The sequence below is a fragment of the Triticum aestivum genome, chromosome 3D, assembly GCF_018294505.1.
Source record: "Triticum aestivum cultivar Chinese Spring chromosome 3D, IWGSC CS RefSeq v2.1, whole genome shotgun sequence".
Taxonomy (NCBI): Eukaryota; Viridiplantae; Streptophyta; class Magnoliopsida; order Poales; family Poaceae; genus Triticum; species Triticum aestivum.
The window spans coordinates 442,331,728-442,345,723 of record NC_057802.1 but is presented as its reverse complement, the minus strand read 5'-3'; the positions used below and the strand labels follow the sequence as shown (position 1 = coordinate 442,345,723).

At 47.4% G+C, this 13,996-nt stretch overlaps 1 pseudogene; it reads left to right on the top strand.

The window, feature by feature from the left end:
- Positions 1 to 5,750: 5,750 nt before the first annotated feature.
- Positions 5,751 to 13,996, top strand: part of LOC123076350 (probable LRR receptor-like serine/threonine-protein kinase At1g51810) — a 57,122-nt pseudogene continuing 48,876 nt past the window's right edge.

The following is a 13,996-nucleotide window of genomic DNA, read 5'->3' as shown; positions in this document are numbered from 1 at the left end:
GCTATCCTTGTGCCTCTTGTCTTGGAAGTACCAGAACTCGGTCTTCTAAAAGCCATCCAGGATCTCCTGCGCGCACAGCATCAAATTAAGCCACCTGAAAGACGATTCTTTCATATACTCCATCTCTTGGAAGGCCTAGCTAATCTCATGCATGCAACGTTTGTTGTCTTTTGTGTTTAGAATAATGTGTGCATGGTCGTGGTGTGACCCATGCATGCACGTACGTAGTGCGGAGCTGCTCCTAGCACGCATCTTTCCTTTCCTTTCTTTTCTCCCCGGTTGTTGGCTTGAGCTGTGAGACGCAGTCCCCGGATGGACTGATGGAGGGACAGTTGCGGATCATGGCGGCCCGGCCGGGAGGTTGTTATAGCTTCTTTGTGTCATTGTGTGAACTCGCATAAAGGAATGAAAAGATAACAGAAAACTCTGTGACATTTGGCAGCACATAAATTCTCTTGCCTATGTAGCATCTCGTTCTTCTCCAGTTCTCCTACAGCTACCCTGTGCGTCTTCGAGAGTTCGGCAACGACAAAAGGACTCGGATTTTACAAGCAGCATGCCGTCGAGCTTCTCATAAAGGAATGAAAAGACAACAGAAAACTCTGACATTTGGCAGCCAAAAAATTCTCTTGCCTATGTAGCATCTCGTTCTTCTCCAGTTCTCCTAGAGCTACCTTGTGCGTCTTCGAGAGTTCGGCAACGACAAAGGGGCACGGATTTTACAAAGCAGCATGCCGTCGAGCTTCTCAATCGAGGGCGGAGAGGTTGACGTAGATGTCAGAATGCACATAATACGTTCGTTGCGTTGCTTTGCCGGTGACCTAAACGTTACATATTTTCAAGCCATGGTACTGATGTCACGATTCCTCACCTCTCGGGTTGGACGGGAAAGAACTCGACGGTGTAGTCGTAGACCCAGAGCAGTCAGTCCATCTCGACTCCTTCTCCACCGGCAGAGGTTCCAATCTGTGGCAGCTCCCGAAAACGGTGATTGCGAGCAGACCAAGCAATGGATATTATTGTCAGCGTGTAGGTTATGGCAGAGACACCCTTGCTGCCACCAGACATGCCCTGCCTGAGCACGAGCTTCCAGAACCTCCGCGGGCTCCCTGCGTCATGCCCTTATCGAACCACCACACCACGGCCGCAGGGTCCCTTCGCCGGTCGCCTGGCACGCGTCTGCTCTCCTCTCTGCTCTCGCTCATTCTCTCTCTTAGCATCTTCCATGACAGCACAAGAAAGGCCCATCCTCTAGATGAGATCGAGCGGGGCAGTAGAAGATCGGGTAGGGCAGGTTTGGAAGGAATAAAAACAGGAAACTAAACGGGAGTCACGGGAGCAATTAATTAAGGAAATCAGACGTAATCAACCTGATAGGAGAGAAAACCGCTGGAGGAAGGAAAGAAAATCGGTGGAGGGGTGGCGGTCGTACGAAAGGTTGGACGAAGCGAGGAACGTAAGAGGAGAAACGGAACACTACATTTCTTTTAGGTAGATATATAGATATATAGATAGAAGTATAGATAGAGAAGAGATATAGTTGACCAGGAGGCGGGGGCGGTGGCAGCTGGTTGAGCGCCCACGCTCGTACGTCGTACCAGACACCATCTTCTCGAGCGATGCTACACTTACGCAACGAGTCTTGCGTACGTTATGTACGATCTGATGTGGAGGATTTGGATTGGGCTGAATTTGGGGACACGGGCCCATCCTGAAAATCAGGGGGGCAGTTTAGTTAGTGTGGGAAGGATTTACATAAGGTTTCGTAAACCCATTCGTAGGTGTAACATTATTGCCATCTTCTCCTCTGAACCCCTGGCGTGGCTGTATTTCGCCCCATTTGACTTGAGCTTTTTATGGCAAGTTCCTGTATCACGTAAATCAACAATCTGTAGGTGCAGCTGTGCAGGTTCCTTGCCGCTAAGAACTGGCCTTTAGAACCCCTCGCAACAGCAGCGGTTGCACCCGTCCCCACATCGGCGTGGAAGGATGCATCCACGTTCACTTTCACCATCTTGGTTGATTTGTACTACTACCTTGTGCGCGCGGCACGTGTCTGACCATGTGAATTTAGCAAGAAACGGGCGACGCCATGACAAGGTCGAGATATGAACTCGGCTCGAGCATGCCAGTGCGAGCGTATATCGATTATGCCGCTCGTGGTTTGCCCCCTCCCGTCTATATATGGTCCATGGAGCTGATGGCCACGGGACACATTCCTGAGAGACAGGCAAAGCGGCCCGTTCTCGCACGACCACCTGTCAGCCAGAAACGTGCATGAACAGCACCAAACAAAAGCAAAACACGTGTCAGTTAAGCTCTCTGATCGAATCCCGCTAGAAAAGACCCACATGCATGCATCAAGGTGACCAGCCAAGACCTTGATCAGGATCGACTGGGAGTCGGTCTCCATTATCACATGCGAAAGAAGCACCTGGTCGTCACGACGACACATGCTAATTAACATGCAGCAGCCGGCCGGAGCCCTGTCTTCTTCCTTTTTCTTTTTCTTTTTGAGGGATCACCTGTCTTCTTCCTAACCACGTGCGTTCAACATGATCGTCATTACGCTGACAACACAAATTAACAAGGTATTGTCTCTGGGAAAAAATGGGGAGGCGGCTGCGTGGTCCTTATCAACGAAAGGAGTAGATAGAGAAAATAAAAACGAAAGGAGTACATAGAGCGTTCAGCCAAGCCAAAGAAAAATATAGTAAGAGGTAAGTCGATGATTGTCTCGCCGAGATTAGGGCCTCGCCGAGATTGGAGGAGGATACCTTGGCTTGGGGTCCAGGTAAATTTGGCTTATTCTCTGTTAAAAGTGCATATCAATTCGGCTTTGAGGAGGCCTTCAGGGACAGCGCCACGGGTTCTAGCTCGCGGCCGGATGGACGTCGTGATGGTTGGAAACTCATTTGGTCCGCCGATGTCCCTCCCTCAGTGCGTAACTTTGCATGGCGAGCTGCTACAGAATCACTGTTGGAAATATGAGCAATTTACTAAATGATTTTATTAACAAAAATACTAGATAAAGCATGACTAATATAGCCGCGATAAAGCAAGTCATGCAATCTGACGGAGAGAAAGTAAATAGCATCTGCATTTATGAACTTGAACTAAACACATCTAGAACAGACACTCGATGAAGTTGCATATATGAAGTAGAACCTATCATATGTAGGGCAGAAACTAGAGCAAAGAACTGTGTCATGACATCTAACAGAAAGAGTAAGAACACATACGGGACAGCAGCAGCAGAAGCACTAGACTTGGGGTCGACATCCTCTCCAGCCATGTCGTTGCTGAGGTAGTCGACGTCGGGGAAGAAGTCGTTGTTGGGGAAGTAGTCGTCGGAGTCCGTGATGAAGAAGCCAGTAGTCGCGCAGAGTGCTCCCCAAAAACCTTATCACCCTTCTCCCGTACAGGACTCAAAAGGTGCGGTTCCGGAGACCTACTGTCCCGACCTGCGGTGCACGCCGCAAGCCGGGATGGGGAAGAACGTAGCAGCAGTGCAGTGCTCGGAACTTTGTGGCGAGAGGAAGAGGAGCTTCTGGTGTGTCTCTCTGGAGAGGAGCGACCTCTCTTATATAGGCACAGGAGAAGGACGCGAACAGGCTGCGGCGGGAGGTGAAGGGAGACGAAACGAACATGCAGCGGCCAAAGAGCACGCCGTTCGAATTCAGTGTCCACTACAGAAAACGTTTCAGCTCCCGCGTGCCCTTTCGTATACCCGTCGTGCGTGGCAAAAATTTAGACATCGGCTTGTTCCCGTAACCCGCGGCGCGTCGTGACGAGGCGTGGCGTGGCGAGGCGGGCGGCGGAGGAGGAGCACGCGTGGATGTCCCTCTTGTTCTCATGCTCATACAAGTGGGGAAGGAACCTCCCTTATAAAAAGGTCCAACTCCCTCTAAACTAGCAATGTGGGACTAAACTTTTGTTCCACCTCTTGCCTTGCACGAATGGGCTGCGTGGGCCTCTAGGATTTATTAGGAATTTCTGAAACTGCTATTGGGCTAGGCCCAAAATAGACAAAATTCCAGCAATCACTTCCTACTTGGAATAATAAGCATAAAAGAGGGCTTGAGGTTAATGACCTGTGTCCGGTATGTTCTGTGGAAACTGAGAATTCATTTCATGCTCTTTGTCGCTGCACATTATCATGTGTGCTCTATGATGTCATGTCGGAAGTCTGGCCTTTACCAAACCTATCTTCCTTCCAGACCTCCGGTCATGAATGGCTGCTGCAAATGCTCTCTAAATTGCAGGACATTGAACGGTCCATGCTGCTAATGACTCTGTGGAGGGCGTGGCACATACGCAACGAGATTGTTTACAACAAAGCCCCGCCACCCATGGAAGTTTCACGCAGATTTTTGATGAGCTACCTGGAGTCTCTCATTGGCATAAAGTCTAATATTGCCGCTGAACCGTCCAAAGGAAAATCCCTGATATTATATGGAGCAACTCGGCCTTTTATGGACAAAAGTGCAGACCCCAAGTGGGCTGCTCCTAGCGCTGGATTTGTCAAGTTAAACACTGACGGTTCTTTTGCAGAGGATGGCTCGGCTGATGCAGGTATGGTGTTAAGGGATGAGAGGGGTGCTATCATTTTCTCTTCCTGTAGGCAATTGTTTCATTGTCGGGGCGTGCTCGAAGCTGAGCTATGTGCATGCATGGAAGGTCTATCCTTTTCTATCCAAAGAAGCGACTTGCTAGTGCAGGTTGAGATGGACTCCCTAATGGCAGTAAAATTGATTCAAGCTTCAGATATTGATAGATCGGTCTACTCGTCCGTCATCAAGGAGATTAGATATCTTTTGTCCCTTCGTGATTTTTGTATTACTCATGTTAATCGTAGCCAAAATAAAGTTAGTGATAGTTTAGCTTATTTTGCTCGTAGCGAGGGTAGAACCATGACTTGGCTTGGTTCGGGACCTCCAGTTGCTTTGGAGTTGGCTGCGATGGATTGTAAGGACTTGATGCTTCGAGTAATACAAATTTCTACCCGCAAAAAAAAAGAGGTAAGTCGATGAAGTAACAAAATTAGATGGGTTGGTTTCAGGACAACTACTGGCAATATTTCCTTGAAACCAAATTTCAAACAACAACAACAACAACAACAACAACAACAACAACAACAACAACAACAAGTTCAAAACTCGTATAATTTCAAAAGGAGCACCCGTTCTTATACCAGCACAGTTTGGTCATTCTGAGCTTTGATCATGGAAGCTGTCTTCCTTTGTGTCTTCTAACTGTAGCCTTTTACAGCTCTTAACCTAGCACAAGGGACTGGTTCAAACAAAGATCGATCAAAGTGCGTGCGTTAATTAAAGGACCGGGCTGCTAGTAGGACGGGCAGTACGACGTAGTTTCTTGCGGAGATTGTTAAAATGTAGTCCTATGTTTCAAATTACTCGTCGCAGAAATGGATGTATCTAGAACTAAAATACATCTAGATACATCCATACCTGCGACTAAGTAATTCAGAGCAAGTTGCATCCTCTCTTATCTTAGCTAGATCAAGTAACATTTCTTTAAAAGGAAGGAAGGCTCCCTACTGATGAACAAAACTTCCCGTTTCTCTACATCGTTAAATAATCATGCGCCGATTGAGGCCAAGCCAATAAAAATACTACCAAAACCCTGTTAGTTAGTTAGTTTGCTCTGCTATATAAGCGCACAAGTTTTTTCTATAGCTCATAGGATGTTCGGTGCTTCCAAATATTTTAGGAACCCAAGAGAGAACAATGGTGATCAGCCCCCATTGCTCGGCAATTAGTATAAAACCGACGTGGAACTTGGCGCTGCTGCTCATCCTGGTCATGATGATGATTCGAGTCCATGGCCAGTCTTCTACCTCCGGTAAGACAAGTTTTCCCCCTTGAAGATCCTGCATCCTCCAATCCCTTCTCCATGTGCATGCACTGTGAGTTTACTTCGGCGTGCAACTTAAGAAATCCCGGTTCTCTGATGCCAGCCGCAGACAGTGAGTTTCCTGGTGTTTGCTCCGAACTCGCTTCTTCTTTTTCCCTAGTCTTACTAGTTTCCGTAATGTGAGACTTTTATTTCCGTTATGTTGAGTAATGGAAAGGGGGGAAGCCCGGTTTGAAAAAAAAACTTAAGAAATCCCTCTTGAGTCTTGACTGAAATCTTAACAATAAACGTATTGCTTTTTTTTAGAAAAGAAGGAATACCCCCGGCCTCTGCATCTGGTCGATGCATACGGCCACTTTATTAATTATTAGCACAAAACCTTATAAAGTCGTACAACTGTAAGACCAAAGCCATCATCTTCGCAACCTCTGTCGCTACTCCTATCTAACTGATGAAGGGGCGCTGACGGTCTGGGCCTAATACCAAACAGACCTCGCAGCCAAACCTAACATCTAAGACCTGAGGTCCCAACCTGGACGCCTGCCGGGTATGGGCACCCACCAGTCCGGCGTGCTCCTCAACCAGGCCGCCTGCCGAGTATGAGGCCGCCACAACCACCTACCACATATCCATCTTCAGAGCTGTACTGTTGCAACGGCCTTGCCCGGTCTCGCTGCCGCCGACGCCACCACGACGCCAGACAGCGTCGACCTCCTGCGCGTGTCCGTCACCACATATCTGACGCCAAGCCTCCGCTGCTCCATGCCGCCAAGAGCCGCCGCCAAGAATATGTATAAAGAAACACCGCTCCACCGAAAGGGAGGCAGCACACCCCCCACCCCTCACGTATTGCTTGCTAGTGAATATCTAGTCACACCAGCCATGATCTTGGCGTAGATCTTAAACTTGGAACACATGAAACTGATACATATTCTCCACGTGCAGGGTTCATAAGCATCGATTGCGGAAACAATGGCACCTACAACGACAGCATAACAGGACTACAGTACCATTCTGACGATGGATTTGTCGAGGGTGGATTGAGCCACAAGATTTCAACGGAGTTCATGGCTGATGCGGCTAGTGAGCAAGCAAAAACCTTGAGAAGCTTCCCTGACGGTTCACGGAATTGCTATACGCTGCCATCCATCATCGGCAAGAAGTATCTGTTGAGGGCCTTGTTTAGTTACGGCGACTACGATGGGTTGAACAGGACTTTGGACGGGTCGCCGTTTCTGTTTGGGCTCCATATTGGCGTCAATTTCTGGGATACGGTGAACTTGACATATTGGAATCCATCAATCACAGCATGGAAGGAAGTGCTCACCGTTGCTCCAGGCGACTCCATGTCGGTCTGTCTGATAAACTTCGGTACAGGGACTCCATTCGTGTCTGTGTTGGAGCTGAGGCCACTGCTAGATGCGATGTACCCTTTTGTGAATACTTCCGTATCAGTTGGCTACTTTGGACGCATCAGATTTGATGAAGTCGCTGATTTTATCACAAGGTAAGACTGACATCCATCATAGTTTTGGATTAGAACTGAATTATGCCTGCCAATGGTTTTAAAATATGTTGGCTTGCTCAGCACATTTGGAGTGTGTGCTCTACTGCTCTTATACTTCCTGAATCTCAAACAGAAAATAAATATTACTCCCTCCGATCTAAAATAAGTGTCGCAGTTTTACACTAAGGTTAGTTTAGTTCAAAGCTGCGACACTTATTACTGGTCGGAGGGAGTACATCTCAACTTGCCAAGAATTTGAGATTCCCAACTCCAATTGAACAAAAAATGGAGTATTTACATGATTTACCTTGTCTTTTGTGTGCAATGCAGATATCCAGTGGATCCTTACGACCGGTTCTGGGAGGGCTGGTCTTCGTACCACAACACCTACCCCTGGATCAACCTGAACACTAGCAGTCAAGTGGAGATTCTCCCGGGCGACGACTACTTCAATGTGCCGATGGCCATCTTCCAGAAGGCCACGACCCTAGACGCAAACTACTACTCCATGTGGATCGGCATTGAAAAGGACAATGTGGACTCTAAGAGCGTCCGCCTTCTGCCGATCTTCCATTTTGCTGAAATCAATGGTAGCAACCCAAACAGAAGGTTCGACATCTATAATGCCGGCGATTTGCTGCACCGAGGCTTCTCCCCGTAGCTTTTACAGGCCAACAGCTTGTATGACAGCGGACACTTCTTGTATAACGGCGACGCGTTCTACACCCTGAATATGACGCGTGGCTCGATCCTGCCCCCGCTAATCAACACGTTCGAGGTGTACTCGCTCATTCGGATGGAAAACTTCACCGCTGACTCCCAGGATGGTAAGATCGATCATCGACATAGATATTGCACGCATATGACGAATATATCATGCGTGTGGCAAGATTCGCACCATCATCATGCAGCTTATTCAGTTGATGAACAGCACCTCCAGCTCCCTGCATTTAAAACAGATCTTAATGACAAAAATCTCATTGTATACTTGTGTAGACCCCTGAAGATTCTCAACTCCATTAGACATTGCCAGTATCCTCATTAAGAAAAAGGCTTTCGCCCCACAATATAGATATAGCAACCGCCTGATACAGCAAAGAGTTCAATGCTGGGGCAAACAGCACAAGCATGCCCAAAAGAAACAAAAGAGAAAGAAGAGAGAAAATAATGTTAACAGCGTCGGATCGACGAAAACAATGATAACCCGAGACCGTTGCGCCCACCGGAGATGTACCACCTCGCTACAGGCACCTCGAACCTCCACATACCAAGCAGCACCTTCAGGAAGGAACACGACGACGACAACGCTGCTGCCCGGACAGGTCCTAGGGTTTCCCCCGGTACGCGGAGGGGCGTGGGGAAGGGGAAGATCCGACGCCCTTCAGGAAGGAACGATGGCGCCCACGAGCGTCACCGCGTCGGTGCCGGCAAGCCGGCACAGATTTCTCCCATCCGCTAAACACCCACAACCCCGAACGGTCCGACGCGCTCCATCAGACAAGCCACCCACGAACGTGCGCCACCACGGTCTTGCCATCATCACCGCCGCCTCACCATGGTCATCGAAGCGTGACCGACGAGGATGAGAGGGAGCAGCCGGGAACGAGGAGCGGCAGCGACAGCGGCCACGCCGGAGGAAACAACCTCCACCGCCATCGGCGGTCACCGACCGGACGCGGCAAGGGGAGCGTACCAGGCCCTCGGGGCCTGGCCGAGCCCAAAAGGGGCTCGTGAAGCACCCGTCGCCGAACTACAGTAGACGTGCCGCCGTCTCCACAACCCCCCGAACAAGCCGCGCCACCACCGCCCTCGCTGGAGCCGCCGCTGGCGAGACCGAGTCAGGCCCGCCCAGACCCAGATGGGGCCCAAAAGGGCCCAGATCTGGGCCGGGAGGGCGCCGCCACCATCCACCGCGCCGGCCCGCCGCCAAGTGGCCGCGCCGCCGCCTCTAGGCCATCCGGAGCTGCGCCGCCTGGAGCAGCCGCCGCTGCCGGAACCACCGTCGACTGAGGGGCACCACCGCGGGACGCCACCACCCGAGCCATGGCACCGCGCGCGGGGAAGGGAAGGCTGCCGCCACCGCCAACACCACGCGGGCAGGGCCCGGCGGCGGCGGAAGGAGTGGAAGGGGAGGGGGAGGCGCTAGGGGCAGGAAGATGGGCCCCCGGTCGCCTCGCTCGGGGAGGCGACGCGGGGGACGGGCCGGGAGGGGGGGAGGGGGCGCGGCGCGGCGCGCGCGGCCAGCGGCCGGAGGCGCGGGAGGGGAGGGGAGGGCGGCCGGCGGCGGCGGAGGCGCGGGGGGAATCCTAGGCGCGGGGAACCCTCGCCAGTATCCTCATTAAAGTAATAGAAACAAGTTTATCAACCAGCTGATTCAGTCCTACACTAAACTCCTTAGTAAGACAATAACCAGCCGATTCAGTCCTACACTAAACTCCTTAGTAAGCCATGTTCTAAAGTTCAACGGCCCACAAACCATGGCCAATACCGTTGTAGAGGAATGGATTGATACAATTTATTTTCTTCTATTAAAATAACTTTGCAACTAGTTAAGTACTTAGGTTAATGTCTACATTCTTTTAACCTAAATGCTTCAAAGTGCAGCTGCGCTATTCGGGCGTCGCGAGTGCACGCAGTACCCGACAAAAAACTCACCCTACAAAAATAGTAATTAGCATTCTGTGTCGTTATTACACTACAAAAAAGGAAAGTATCTGTTCGTAATCTCGTCGACGCTACCTACTTTACACAAATCAGTCAAGAAAGGATATGTACCTGCATTTATTTGGGCTTAATAAAATTTTAAAAAGCCATCACTTTTGATTCAAGTATCGGAATTCAGATTCGTTTTCACCATTGGGTTTCTCGCGACGAGTTCGTCAAAAATAGATCCATATGGATATGTTTCGACAAACTTTCTGTTTTGAGCAACTTTGGGTGCTAAAAGGCAACTTTAGTTCTATAGAAAAGCAACTTCTTCTTAGTTTGCCTACTATGATTGCCTATCAATGAGAAGTCATTATAAGATGCTTCACATGACTATCTTGTTCACTAAATTCACATATAAGTTGTGCCCAAATGCTTATTAGTGCTGCTGCAATATTTGGAGACGTCGAGCGCGCCATCCCAAGCCATTCGATTTGGCACAAATCGCGCGCAGGTGTTTTCCTGTCTAGTGTGGTGACCGAAGGTATGGTGAGGCCCCTCCCAACCTTTTTCAGGTGTCATCGTTGCCTACAATCAATGATACTGTTGCCTAAAACCATGTATCCAGTTGCCCACAATCAACCATACAGTTGTCTAAAACCATGTGTCCAGTTGCCCATCATCAACCATACAGTTGTCTAAAACCATGTATCCGGTTGCCCACAATCAATGATACTGTTGCCTAAAACCATGTATCCAGTTGCCCACAATCAACCATACAGTTGTCTAAAACCATGTATCCAGTTGCCCATGATCAACCATACAGTTGCCTAAAACCATGTATTCGGTTGCCCACAATCAACGACACTGTTGCCTAAAACCATGTATCCGGTTGCCCACAATCAACCATACAGTTGTCTAAAACCATGCATCCGGTTGCCCACAATCAATCATACAATTGTCTAAAATCATGTATCCAGTAGCCCAACCCTCATGAACAGAAACATTACCAAGAACATAACTTGGCTAATATGTAAAGGTTTTAGATACCTTTCAAGTTTGTGTCATAGAGATGCGTCAATAATTTATCTCCTCTGGGTGGGATCCCTTGGTACGATCGAAACTACTTCGCGGATTCTGCTCCTCTTGTGTCTTAGGAGATGGCATCCAATTTGATGTCGGAGGGAGCAATGGAGACTGAGGGGCCTTGAGAACGTCGCCTCGTTGTTCGGTTTGGAGGATTTCGGACGTACGGACTTGTTCAAACAAATTAGGTGATCATCATTGGATGGTTAAAGGTGTCTGGAGAGGCCGATCCCAGCATTTGGCATGATTGAGTGTCCTTATGGTAGAAAATTTAGAGGTGAAGTTAGTTAATTGGTAGTCATGGTAACCAACTTAGAAGGATCCTCCGCTGATAGGTAGAGGGAAAAAAAGGAGTTGCTTTCCTATAGCACTGAAGTTGCCTCTATAGCACACAAAGTTGCTCGAAAAAAAAGTTTGTCGAAACCTACTCATATGGGATCTAGTTTTGAAGAACTCGTTGCGAGAAACCCAATAGTGAAAACGGATCTAAATTCCGACACTCGAATCAAAAGTTATGACTTTTTTAAAAAATCGAAACCACAAATAATTGCACGTGGTCTCTCCACTGAGGTAACCTGACGATGTGAGACTGCATACTTTCCTTTTCTGGTAGGCTAAAATGACATGTCACATCATTTTCCTAATATGGAGGGTGCGCTCTCGACAACTAACGGGCGCCTTGCCGCTCTGTAGCCACGTCCTTCTTTTAAATACATCTGAACGCCCATACCCAACACATACAGCTTTTTTTATTCCATTTATATTTGTTTCCATTTACCCTAGAACCATTGTTCTACGGTTTCCTGGTCAAAAAAAAAACAGGGACTTGTACCATATACATTTCGGAATCTAAACATCACAATTCAATATTTTTAAACTTTTGAAGCACATTCTGTTATAAATATAATTTACTGTAAACCTGAACCACAAAAAGATATTAGAATAATCTCAAGGAAACATGTTAGCTCAATGATATCACAAAATCAAGACATTTGTATTGAATGATTTTTTTTTTTGTGCAGAAATCTGTCTACCAGCGGACTGAAAGGTGGATTAACCATAGCATTCATGAACATGGTATCACTGGAAAACCTGTAAGTGGTGCCTACCACAAAATATTAATGGGATAAATGAGGTTATGTTAACATCTTTGTGATCCTAAGCATAAAACATATGTAGGGATTTGTCACACAACAATTTGACAGGAGGTATTCCAGACTACCAAATAAAGTCAATAAAAGTTCTGTAAGTCTCTGCTGATTATAATGTTTGGGTGATGATATAAATTTTAGAGAATGGTTTTAACTATTATTTTACAGCGATTTGTCATATAACCAACTCGATGGACCAATCCCTCATTCTATTCTTCAAAGATATCAGGCCGGTCTGCTTGACTTAAGGTTTGCATGCTCTGTTGCACAATCCTTTCGTCTTGACTGAATGTTTCACAATTTCTTACAACAGAAAAAAAAAAATCAAACTAACAACTACACCGAAAAGAAACAGGGTTAAGCCTCATAGAAAAGAAATCAAGGTTTAGCAAAAATCTTCGCACATTTCACAAAACAAGAGTTATACAAGTTTGACTTTCTGTGGCAACAGTTTGGTTGGTGTTATATTTTGTGGCGTGCCACACTTTTCCAGCGCCATGCCGCAGCAGCCTCATTGTCGTATATGTGAACACTTACCAAATTTGACGAAGTTGTGATGGCCAATTCGGGTGCCACAAGAAGTGTGTGCAGCAACACTTGCGCAGAGCATTGCATTGATCTAAACATTCCATCAGTTACGTGTACTAGTATAACTATAAGGCTTTATCATCTATCGGCATTCAATATGACAAATAGATAAGGACATTTACACTGGTAGAAAATAGGCCTTTAGTCCCGGTTCGCAAAGGCCATTAATCCTGGCTGTGCAACCGGGACTAAATATGCGCGACTAAAGGCCCCCCCTTTATTCGCGCCTCTTACGAACCGCGACTAAAGGCCCGTCCATGTGGGCGCCAGGAGTCCGTCGGGGCGGAGGACCTTTAGTCCCGGTTCTCGTGGCTAACCGGGACTAAAGGCCTCCTCCGCAGGTTTAGGGTTTTAGCCCCCCTAAACCTGGTTTCTTTTTAATTTGTAGTGTTTTATTTCTTTTATATTTTATTTTGTGTTTTATTTTAATTTTGATGAAGTTTGAGTACACATATTCTACGCTACTATATACATGCATATGAAATTTCAAACAAGAAGAATTCAAGAGGAATATATAATATATATTCAATCTCGGGTGACCATATACAACTTCGAACAAGTTTCCATACACAATTAGGATGGATGACCATATACAACTTCGAACAAGTTTCAATCTCGGGTATGCATATAAATTTCTTCGTCCTCGGTATAGTGTTCTCCTTTAGGATTGATGACTTCCCTCATGAAAAATCCTGCTAATTCATCTTGAATTGGTCGGAAGCGAGCTTCTGGACTAAGCCTCCTCCGCAAGTTATCCGTCGCCTTCCGCATGCTATCCGATGCCTTCCGCTCAGAGGTGTGTCTCCGGATGTTCTCACAAACATAGTATCCACATAGATTGGTCCCCGGTGGCTGCTTATCCACATTAACTAACCTTCTAAAATCTAGCTCATGTTTGAATTCACCGACAATTTCTTCTGAGAACCGTCTCCAAACCCTACAGGGCAAAGAAAATTAAATGAACAAGGGAGTTATTAGTTACTTGATATTAGGAAATGAACGAAAGAGACCGATCGATATAGAGCTCAAATGATTGAAAATAATTACTTTTGCAGCATTTTTCTCATGTCGGCCCAACGCTTTGGATCCGAATCCATAGAGTCCATGATTAGAACTCTGGAGGTGTGAAGTTCAATATTTA